The 12,482-nt window shown below is 46.0% G+C and overlaps 1 pseudogene; it reads left to right on the forward strand.

Annotated features, from left to right (window-relative positions):
• The first annotated feature begins 4,546 nt into the window (after nt 1–4,546).
• LOC119945600 lies at nt 4,547–4,691 on the forward strand (annotated as a pseudogene).
• The last annotated feature ends 7,791 nt before the right edge of the window (nt 4,692–12,482 follow it).

Below are 12,482 nucleotides of genomic sequence, written 5' to 3' on the forward strand. Positions count from 1 at the left end.
GACCAGGCAAGAAAAGACTGGATCACCCTGTCTGAAATTAGAAATGGGTAGGGGAGGGGTAGAGAAGAGGGGAGTCCAGAACCAAACCAATTTCAAGATGCCATAATTATGATGGTAGTTTATTAAGGGTTTACTGAGGGCCAAGCACTGTTATAGAAGAGAAGCAGTGTGGCTCACTAGAAAGAGCCCGGGCTTTGGAGTCAGAGGTCATGGGTTCAAATCCCAGCTCCGCCAGTTGTCAGCTGTGTGACTTTAGGCAAGTCACTTAACTTCTCTGTGCCTCAGTTCCCCCATCTGTAAAATGGGAATTGCCTGTGAGTTCCCTGTGGGACAACCTGACCACCTTGTAACCTCCCCAGTGCTTAGAACAGTGCTTTGCACATAGTAAGCACTTAATAAATGCCATTATTATTATTATTATTATTATTATTGTTATTATTATTATTATTAAGACAAACAAATCAGATCCAGTCCCCATCCTTCATGGGACTCACAATCTAAGAAGAAAGGAGAACAGATATTTAATGGTTTATTGAGAGGAGAGTGAGTGTCTCTTCAATCAATCAATCAATCAATCGTATTTATTGAGCGCTTACTATGTGCAGAGCACTGTACTAAGCGCTTGGGAAGTACAAATTGGCATCACATAGAGACAGTCCCTACCCAACAGTGGGCTCACAGTCTAAAAGGGGGAGACAGAGAACAGAACCAAACATACCAACAAAATAAAATAAGTAGGATAGAAATGTACAAGTAAAATAAATAAATAAATAAATAAATAGAGTAATAGATATGTACAACCATATATACATATATACAGGTGCTGTGGGGAAGGGAAGGAGGTAAGACGGGGGGATGGAGAGGGGGACGAGGGGGAGAGGAAAGAAGGGGCTCAGTCTGGGAAGGCCTCCTGGAGGAGGTGAGCTCTCAGCAGGGCCTTGAAGGGAGGAAGAGAGCTAGCTTGGCGGATGGGCAGAGGGAGGGCATTCCAGGCCCGGGGGATGACGTGGGCCGGGGGTCGATGGCGGGACAGGCGAGAGCAAGGTACAGTGAGGAGATTAGTGGTGGAGGAGCGGAGGGTGCGGGCTGGGCAGTAGAAGGAGAGAAGGGAGGTGAGGTAGGAGGGGGCGAGGTGATGGAGAGCCTTGAAGCCCAGGGTGAGGAGTTTCTGCCTGATGCGCAGATTGATCGGTAGCCATTGGAGGTTTTTGAGGAGGGGAGTAATATGTCCAGAGCGTTTCTGGACAAAGATAATCCGGGCAGCAGCATGAAGTATGGATTGAAGTGGAGAGAGACACGAGGATGGGAGATCAGAGAGAAGGCTAGTGCAGTAGTCCAGACGGGATAGGATGAGAGCTTGAATTAGCAGGGTAGCAGTTTGGATGGAGAGGAAAGGGCGGATCTTGGCAATGTTGCGGAGCTGAGACCGGCAGGTTTTGGTGACGGCTTGGATGTGAGGGGTGAATGAGAGAGCAGAGTCGAGGATGACACCAAGGTTGCGGGCTTTTGAGACGGGAAGGATGGTAGTGCCATCAACTGAGATGGGAAAGTCAGGGAGAGGACAAGGTTTGGGAGGGAAGACAAGGAGCTCAGTCTTCGACATGTTGAGCTTTAGGTGGCGGGCGGACATCCAGATGGAGATGTCCTGAAGGCAGGAGGAGATGCGAGCCTGGAGGGAGGGGGAGAGAGCAGGGGCAGAGATGTAGATCTGGGTGTCATCAGCGTAGAGATGATAGTTGAAGCCGTGGGAGCGAATGAGGTCACCAAGGGAGTGAGTGTATACTGAGAACAGAAGGGGACCAAGCACTGAACCTTGGGGAATTTTACCTCTTCAGTAATTTATTCAACAGCTCTTCTGGCTGCAATGTTTAGGGGTGGTCTTAGCCCTGTCCCCACCACTACCTCCTCTTCCTCTCTGCTTTCTCAGCACTGTTAGCAGTGTTGGTAGTGCCTAACAGGATGGGAACAAAAGTCTATGCATGTTGGCAGGGCAGCTTTCTTTCCTGCACTGAGATTAATGAGAAGGTGTTGGGCTATCCAGATATCCCTACTGTTTTTGCTAATTAATTTTGCAAAGCCTCTCCACCTCTGGACAACTCTTAGACCCACCCACCCACACTTAGACAAGCTCAATGTCAAGGCTGCTGTACTCCAACGAGCTTCTAGTGCCAGCTCTGGAACAAGGCTGGATCTAGGAAGATGCGGGGATTGGGGTGAAGGCTATCTCTCTCCTTACTTTAGTGTGACCTATCTGAAAAAGCACTGGTCTGTGAGTCAGAAGACTTGGGTTCTAATCCTGCTTCTACCTTTTTTATGGTATTTGTTAAGCACTTACTATGTGCCAAACATTGTCCTAAGCAATGGGGTAGATATAAGTGAGTTAGGTTGGACACAGCCCCTTTCCCGATTGGGACTCACAGTCTAAGTAAGATTCAATCAGTCACTTAATCATATTAATTGAGTGCATAACAATAAAAATAATGATAATGGTATTTGTTAAGCACTTATTCATTCATTCATTCAATCATATTTATTAAGCACTTACTGTGTGCAGAGCACTGTACTAAGCGTTTGGGAAATACAAGTTGGCAACATATAGTTGGCAACATATAGAGACGGTCCCTACCCAACAATGGGCTCACCGTCTAGAAGTACTTACTATGTGCCAAGCACTATTCTAAGTTCTGGGGTCATCAGGTTGTCCCACGTGGGACTCACAGTCTTAATCCCCATTTTACAGATGAGGTAACTGAAGCACAGAGAAATTAAGTGACTTGTCCAAAGCCACATAGCTGACAGGTGGTGGAGCTGGGATTATTAGAGCCCACGAACTCTGACTCCCAAATCCATTCTCTTTCCACTAGGCCATGCTGCTTTCTGTGTGCAGAGCACTGTATTAAGCTCTTGGGAGGGTACAATCAACAATATAACAGACACATTTTTTGCCTTCAACAAGCTTGCAGTCTAGAGGGATAACATTTGTCTGTTCTGTGACTTTGGGCAAGTCACTTAACGTCACTTGCCTAATCTGTAAAATGGAGACCTGTTCTCTTTCCCTCCCTTTTACTCAGGGAGCCTCATGTGGGATAGAGACTGTGTTTGACCTGATCTTGTGTCTATCCTAGCATTTAGGATAGACATAGTAAGCACTCATTAAATATCACAATCAAGTTGTTATTATTATAGTTATTACTATTATAGAAATGAAAGCCCTGAGCCTGCTGCTCCCCTCACCCTCAGCACCGCCATCTTTGCCCTGAAGGTCTGCTGGCTTCCAGTCCCAAAGGAAACTCAGAATCCTTGGTAGGGTGAAGCCAGGGTGTCCAGTAATAATGCCTTTCCCTGATAAAGGGAAGAAATCACCATCTTACCTTCCACTTTTCTGCTCTTAGAGTTGTAGAGTAGTGATGTTCTCTGAGAATAGGGCACATGGTGCTTCCAGGTCTGGGAGGGAAGGGGCCTCAGAGTATCTTGTGGAGAGGGTGTCCAGGCCCAGGTTCAATAATCAGGCAGCACACCCACTGGTTAAAGTGTTAACACCAGCATCCTAGGGTGGTATGGAGTCATGGAGTAGAAAGGGTTGTGCCATAGAACTGAATGGTTTACCTGGGTGCTCGGAGAGACACTCTTTGGATGCTGCAGTGCTTTTCCCTGGTTTTCCAATATTCTGGGGGAAGTAAGAATTGGGGTGGGATAGGACTGCCCATCTCATTGGCCTGGCATGGCCTGAGTTCAACCCTGAAGAACCAGGAATGAGTCAACAAAAACTCAGATTCTAAATTGGCAAAGCAGCTGTTCTGCTCTGCCAGCAGGAAACCCCAGTCTCAGGAAAGCATCCCAGGCTGTGGCCTCCAAACCCACCGTGGGGCTATGTACTGGGACCAATAGGACAGGGTGCAGGGCTTCAGTGGGTTGGGGCCCAGGAGGCTGGAAAGGGAGAGAGAAAGGCAGGGTCTTTGAGAACAGAGAAAGAAGAATGGAAACAACAGACATGTGTACTCAAGTATGCACCCTTACATATCCACACACACATAAATAACAATAAAGTTGCTCTTGTATTTTGAATGTGATGGTACTGATGAGGAGATCCCACCTTGCTTTTGGGTGTGGCTGAAAAGATGAATGGGTGACTGACACTCTTTCCCACAATGCCCAACTATAAGAATAAATCCCTGCTGCACTGTCTGGCTTGCCCCGTTTCAAGTCTGTCTCCGTTTTCAAGTCTGCCTCTTGGTATTCTGAGGTTTCCAGAGCCTTTGCTGAAAAACAACCCATCTCCTTATTGTTGCCTTCCAGGCTGGATGGCTCCTAACAGTACGCTTCTATGTTACCTTGCTTGAAATGCTACGTCACTGTGTCTTTAAATCATTTACCTTGCCTACCTGGTTTGCATATTTACTTACAGCAGCTGACTGGGTATCTAGCTGCCATAAAATCTCCTCTCATGGCCTGGTCAGTAGAGTTGTGTTGCTTGTGTGCTGACTGTATTCCTGGACCTGGTTGTCAGTCACCTGTCCTGCCATTTTATGTTGAGTTCGGTTTAAAGCTCCTCTCGGAGTTGCACCTGGAGAGTTTCTAGCGCTCTACCAGTCTCAACTATGGGGTGAGGGAGGGAGAGTAAAGCAGAGGCCTAGCTATTCCATTCCTAGCTTGGTCAGTGGCTAGTGAATGGAAAGCAATCTGCTACAAGTCAAAACTCCCCTGCACTGGGCAGCAGTGGCATGGGAAAGAGTCGAAGGTGGAGACTCAAGTTATCTTTGCGGAAGAAGGCAATGGTAAACCACTTCTGTACTTTTACCAAGAAAACTCTATGGATACAATACCAGAACGATAGCAGATGGAGGTGGGGCATTTTGGGAGAGGTGTACCCATGGTGTCACTGTGGGTTGGAGAAGACTTGACAGCATAAGACAAGACGAAATGGTTTAAAGGTGATGAAAGTGACAGTGTGAGCTCTCCCCCTCTAGACTGTGAGCTCATTATGGGCAGGGAATGTGTCTGTTGTTGTGTACTCTCCCAAGAGCCTAGTACATTCTTTGCACACAGTAAGCACTCAATAAATATGACACTGACTGGATGAATGAATGAATGGTCCAGAAGCTGGCTGTATTTTCTGTAGGGGAGCCAGGTCTCACGACCATATGGAAAGTTGGACACCACCATGATCTCATAGACTTTGGACATTGTAAGCATGGAACCTCCAGCAAAAACTTGGAGAGCTGCCCCCCAACCACCTGCAACGTTGATCAACATTGATCAACCCCTTGTGTCACTGATGAGACTACTGACATAATGACATACTACTGACTACTCCCAGATCGTCTTTGTGCAGGAAAGGCTCTGGGCATGTTACCCCCCTCCTCAAAAATCTCCAGTGGCTACCAATCAAACTACACATCAGGCAAAAACTCCTCATCCTCGCCTTCAAGGCTCTCCATCACCTTGCCCCCTCCTACCTCACCTCCCTTCTCTCCTTCTACAGCCCAGCCCACACCCTCCACTACTCTGCTGTTAATCTCCTCACTGTGCCTCGTTCTCGCCTGTCCCGCCGTCGACCCCCGGCCCACGTCATCCCCCTGGCCTGGAATGCCCTCCCTCTGCACATCTGCCAAGCTAGCTCTCTTCCTCCCTTTAAAGCCCTACTGGGAGCTCACCTCCTCCAGGAGGCCTTCCCAGACTGAGCCCCCTACTTCCTCTCCACCTTCTCCCCCTCCCCATCCCCCTGCCTTACCTCCTTTCCCTCCCACAGCACCTGCATATATGTATATATGTTTGTATGTATTTATTACTCTATTTATTTATTTTATTTGTACATATTTATTCTATTTATTTTATTTTGTTAATATGTTTTGTTTTGTTGTCTGTCTCCCCCTTCTAGACTGTGAGCCCGCTGTTGGGTAGGGGCCGTCTCTATATGTTGCCAACTTGTACTTCCCAAGTGCTTAGTACAGTGCTCTGCACACAGTAAGCGCTCAGTAAATATGATTGAATGAATGAATGAATGACATAGCAAAACAGTTATCCCTAAACTGGACTCTGATGATCAGCTGGCTATGGGTAGGCTGAAGTCACTGTTGGGAAGTCCTTCTGCTTTGAACTGGTTCTCCTGAACCCACTCCTCCACTATACCCATCTTGTCTAATTTTATTCAACAGTCATCCACCATGCCTTTTGGTTTCCATGATCAGCTTCATCATTGTCAACATCATCATCATCATCTTCAGTGGTATTTACTGAGGGTTTACTGTGTGCAGAGCACTGTACTAAGCACTTGGGAAAGTCTTCTTCAAATGCCAGAATTTTGTTGGTCAGGATGTTCAAAAGGCAATATCTGGAACTGTGTCCCCTTTTTAAAAGTGACCACCAGAAATCCCCAGAGGAAAACACGACACAAGTCAAGTTGAGCAGCGCACCGTCAGGACACAGCCGGATAGTCAGCAGCCACTTGGTCATGTTTCTCGGAGTCCCACGACTCAGACTGCAGGTAATCTGTGAACGGGGCCTTGGCCCAGGGGAGGATCTTCCTGAGGTTGTTTCCATACCAGTTTGTCAAAGTGCAAACCCAACTCCTTGTAATCCATGCTGTTCTTCATTTTGTGACCTCTGTGCTCCAGTGGGACAACCAGGAAGAGGAAGACCATGACCGGATTGCCTTTGCCAAACACAGGTTAACTGAGCCAAGTGGAGAGGTAGAAAATGGGGCAGGAGGTGGAACGGGACTAAGGTGATTGAGAGATGGAGAGGAGGGAGTTGTGCTCTTCAACAGATCACCTTTCTCTGAAAAAAACCTATTTTCACTGTCTGGGTTTAGCTCTGGGGATGAGAAAGTAGTGTAGGAGGCCTTGTTAGGGCTCAGAGAAGGAGCTGAAGAGGACTTCGTCATATTCAGGGAAATCGGACAGGGTAGTTGTATTAGAGAATATCTCTCCCTACAGTTTTCATCCTCCTCTTTTGTGGGCAGCTTGGATCATTCCAGAATCCCAGTAGAAAAATTCAAGATTCGATCCTTTTCAGAGTAATCCTCGCTATAATTCTTAAATTTTCCCAAACTGGCTTTTTTCACCAAGGGACCATTCCCAACAATCTTTTCACTCATATCGATTTCTTCTACTTCCTTTTTTCCTGGTAGCAGTGCTTTGCCTCCTTCTTTCTCAATAAAGTCACAAGTAGTCACATTTTCACCCCAACTTTTGATTTTTGTCTGTTTTTCTTCTGGTCCACTGGGTGAATTCTGTTTGGAATTAATTATAGTTTCGTCATTCATCATTAGGTTTACTTTGGCTGTGTTTTAATTGCACCGTATTCTGCTGTTACCTTTGCATTAGGTCACTGTGATGCCATTTGGTATTTGATTCTCCTGTTGTTCTGTTCCTTCTATTCTGCAAGCTATTGCATTAGTGGAGAGAAATCACCCTGATCCTTCACTTTAGTCCACTCCCCCGAAGCCTGGATTATCCAACTGGCAACAGAGCTCTTGCTCTTAAACCCAGAGTGTGGTCTAGTGGAAAGAGCAGGGGCCTAGGAATCAGAGGTCCTGGGTTCTTATCCAGCTCCACTATGTCGATCAAGCAATCATATTTACTGAATACTTACTGCATGCAGAGCACTGTGCTAAGTGCTTGGGAGAGTACAATATAACAGAGTTGGTAGACACATTCCCTGCTCATAAGGAGCTTACAGTTGATAGGGGGAGGCAGGCATTGATAAGATAAAAACTTACTGATAGTTAAAAGACTGTCATTCCTATTAGGAATTTTAGCATTACATCATAAAGCACTGGCATTTAATGTTAAAAAGCAGATGTGTCTCTGTTTGTTCATTCATTCATTCAATCATATTTATTGAGCGCTTACTGTGTACAGAGCACTGTACTAAGCACGTGGGAAGTACAAATTGGCAACATATAGAGACGGTCCCTACCCAACAATGGGCCCACAGTCTAGAAGGGGGAGAAAGACAACAAAATGAAACAAGTTGACAGGTGTCAATGCCATCAGAATAAATAGAATTATAGCTATGTACACATCATTAATAAAATAAATAGAGTAATAAATATGTACAAATATACACAAGTGCTGTGGGGAGGGGAAGTGGATAGGGCAGAGGGAGGGAGGGGGAGCACTGGGGAGGGGAGGAGGAGGAGAGAAAAAGGGGAGGCTCAGTCTGGGAAGGCCTCCTGGAGGAGGTGAACCATCAGTAGGGTTTTGAAGGGAGGAAGAGAGCTAGTTTGGCACATGTGTAGAGGGAGGGCATTCCAGGCCAGAGGTAGGACGTGGGCCAGGGGTCGATGGTGGTACAAGCAAGAACGAGGCCCAGTGAGAAGGTGAGCGGCAGAGGAGTAGAGGGTGCTGTCTGGGCTGTAGAAAGAGAGAAGGGAGGTGAGGTAGGATCAATCTGTGCATCAGGCAGAAACTCCTCACCCTGGGCTTCAAGGCTCTCCATCACCTCGCCCCCTCCTACCTCACCTCCCTTCTCTCCTTCTACAGTCCACCCTGCATCCTCTGCTCCTCTGCTGCTAATCTCCTCACCGTACCTCGTTCTCGCCTGTCCCGCCATCGACCCCCGGCCCACGTCATCCCCCGGGCCTGGAATGCCCTCCCTCTGCCCATCCACCAAGCTAGCTCTCTTCCTCCCTTCAAGGCCCTACTGAGAGCTCACCTCCTCCAGGAGGCCTTCCCAGACTGAGCCCCTTCCTTCCTCTCCCCCTCATCCCCCTCTCCATCCCCCCATCTTACCTCCTTCCCTTCCCCACAGCACCTGTATATATGTATATATGTTTGTACATATTTATTACTCTATTTATTTATTTATTTATTTTACTTGTACATATCTATTCTATTTATTTTATTTTGTTAGTATGTTTGGTTTTGTTCTCTGTCTCTCCCTTTTAGACTGTGAGTCCACTGTTGGGTAGGGACTGTCTCTATATGTTGCCAACTTGTACTTCCCAAGCACTTAGTACAGTGCTCTGCACACAGTAAGTGCTCAATAAATACGATTGATTGATTGATTGATTGATTGTAGGAGGGGCGAGGTGTTGGAGAGCTTTGAAGCCGAGTGAGGAGTTTTTGCTTCATTCGAAGGTTGATAGGCAACCACTGGAGATTTTTGAGGAGGGAAATGACATGCCCAGAGCGTTTCTGTAGAAAGATAACCCGGGCAGCAGAGTGAAGTATAGGCTGAAGCAGGAGGAGACAGGAGGATGGGAGATCAGAAAGGAAAATAATTATGGTTTTTGTTAAGAATTTACTATGTGCCCAGCACTGTTCTAAGTGATAGGGTAAATACAAGGTAATCAGATTGTCCCACGTGGAGTCTAACCAAGTATCCCTTTATAATACTTATCTACAGTCATTTCTCAAAGAAAGATTGAGTTTACTATAATCCAGTATATTTTCAAAGGAAGATTTTTATCATCTTTCATTTACTGAGCACTTACTGTGTGCAGAGCACTGTACTAAGAGCTTGGGAAGTACAATTCAGCAAAAAATACAGACAATTACAGTCTAGAAGGGGGGAGACAGACATCCAAACAAGTAAACGGGCATCAGTAGCATCATTATAAATAAAAAGAGTTATAAATATTTACACATCATGAATAGAAATAAATAGAATTATAATTATAAATAGGTACATGTATATGCAAGTGCTGTGGGGCAGGGAGGGGGGTAGAGCAAAGGGAGTGAGTTGGGATGAGGGGGAGGGGAGCGGGAGCAGAGGAAAAGGGGAGCTTAGTCTGGGAAGGCCTCCTGGAGAAGGTGAGCTTTCAGTAGGGCTTTGAAGGGGGGAAGTGTGCTAGTTTGGCATATTTGAGGAGAGAGGGCATTCCAGGCCAGAGGTAGGATGTGGGCCAGGGGTCGATGGCAGGACAGGCAAGAATGGGGCACAGTGAGAAGGTTAGTGCCAGAGGAGCAGAGTGTACAGACTGGGATAATAATAATAATAATAACAATAATAATAATAATAATAACAATAATAATGGCATTTGTTAAGCACTTACTATGTGCCAAGCACTGTTCTAAGTCCTGGGGTAGATACAAGGTAATCATGTGGGGCTCACAGTCTTAATCCCCATTTTACAGATCAAGTAACCGAGGCACAGAGAAGTTAAGTGACTTGCCCTAAGTCACACAGCTGATAAGTGGCAGAGCTGGGATTAGAACCCACGACATCTGACTCCCAAGCCTGTGCTCTTTCCACTAAACTACACTGCTTGATGTAGAAGGAGAGAAGGGAGGTGAAGTAAGAAGGGGCAAGGTGATGGAGAGCTTTGAAGCCAATAGTGAGGAGTTTTTGCTTGATACGGAGGTTGATAGGCAACCACTGGAGATTTTTGAGGAGGAGGGTGAGATGCCCAGAACGTTGTCTATAGAAAGATAATCCAGGCAGCAGAGTGAAGTATAGACTGAAGCAGGGAGAGACAGGAGGTTGGGGGATCAGAAAATTTGCTGATGCAGTAATCCTGTCAGGGCATGATGAGTGGTTGTACTAATATGATAGTGGTTTGGATGGAGAGGAAAGGGCAAATCTTGGCGATGTTGTGAAGGTGAGACCAGCAGGTCTTGGTGATGGACTGGATATGGGGGGTGAATGAGAGATCGGAGTCAAGGATGACACCAAGTTTGTGGGCTTGTGAGACGGGAAGGATGGTAGTGCCATCCACAGTGACAGAAAGCCAGGGAGAGGACAGGGTTTAGGAGGGAAAACAAGGAGCTCTGTCTTGGACACGTTGAGTTTTAAATGCTGGGAGGACATACAATTGGAGATGTCCTGAAGGCAGGAGGGGATGTGAGCCTGGAGAGAGGGTGAGAGAACAGGGGAGGAGATGTAGATTTGGATATTATCTGCATAGAGATGATAATTAAAGCATCCTGTGGTCCCACGTCTTTTTCCTTATGACAGGTAACTAAAAATTACAAACTGTAATCAGAATAGAAAAATGGATAGTCTATAAACACCGTTGGTATCTCTGACGTGATTTGGTCTTCAAACGCAATAAAATTAAAGTACAATTAATTCTAACTGCACTCTCATACTCTCCAGACTTTTATTATGGACCAATAATTTATGTGTATGAGAGTATGTGTCAGTGTGTAGGATGAGGGAGATGTTTAAAGAGTCTCTTTAGATTTGTTTTCCCTTTCATGATTTTCACTGAACTGTTTCCAACAAAGAGCTCCTCTAGAACTTTTAAGGATGGAAGCCACAGCACTTGGGACTAAAAGAAGAAATGAAAATCTGGTTGGGGAGAGGTGGTTAAGGTTAAAGGCTAAGGTAACATTTCCACAGATAATAATTATAATAATTGTGGCATTTCTTAAGTGCTTACTATGTGCCAAGCACTCTACTAAGCGCTGGGGTAGATACAATTTCATCAGATCCCACATGGACTTTATAGCCTAAGTAGGAGGGAGAACAGGTGCTGAATCTCCATTTTGCAGTTGAGGGAGATGAGGCACAAAAAAGTTTTACTTGCCCAAGGTCACAAAGCAGACAAGTGGTGGAGCCAGAATTAGAACCCAGATCCTCTGAGTCTCAGACCCACATTATTTCCACTAAGCCCCCTTAATTCCCCCTTAACTCCTAGAGGACATGGATTCAAGATGGCTGATGTGGCCATGAATCGGCGATCAAGGAGATAGCTTTGAGGTCACCATGAAAGTCTTATACAGTTTGCATGCCAGCTGGAGCACTGGAGGATTGACCAAGAGTGATGAACTGGTACCATTGGAGACCACTTCTGCATTTCCCTGACTTGCTCCATTTATTCATCCCCACTCCCACCCCCACAGCACATATGTACATGTCTGTAATTTATTGATTTATATTAACATCTGTCTTCCCCTCTATACTGTAAGCTCATGGGCAGGGAATGTGTTTGTATACTCTTATATTGTACTCTCCTAAGCAGTTAGTACAGTGCTGTAAATACAGTAAGCACTCAATAAATATGATTGACTTACTGACTGACTTCAGGGGAGCTGATTTCCTGCTCAACCATCAACAGTGAGAAGGTGTAGAATGCAAATGACAGCTCAAGGACAACTGATGGTTTGTACAGGTGGGATCATCTATGGTAGGGCCAAGGGGAGATGACTGAATCAGCAAGAGCTGGGATTATGTAAATGTAAATATGGGTTAGAACACTACACTTTTAAGTAGTCTGTTCTCAGTGCCTGGACCAGTGGCCATGTGCTGAGACCTCTTTGGAACGAGTGGGAATGAAGATGCCTGACTTAGAACTGTCTTCCCTGTCCTCTCTATGCTGGTCTCTCCCTGTTCACACATGGAGGTTTGGTTTTTGGCCTTTGGCCATGTAAGTCACAAGGTGGGAGGGTTAGGCAGCAAGGTCACAGACCTGGGAGGAGTGTACCAGAGAAGACAGCAGAGACACAGACTCCCTGCCCTGTACCTTGAAGCCACTAGAGAATTCTGCCTGCCCTGTAACTTGAAGCCACTAGAGAATTCTAGAAGGGTGCTTG

Source organism: Tachyglossus aculeatus, chromosome 25, assembly GCF_015852505.1.
Source record: "Tachyglossus aculeatus isolate mTacAcu1 chromosome 25, mTacAcu1.pri, whole genome shotgun sequence".
Lineage (NCBI taxonomy): Eukaryota > Metazoa > Chordata > Mammalia > Monotremata > Tachyglossidae > Tachyglossus > Tachyglossus aculeatus.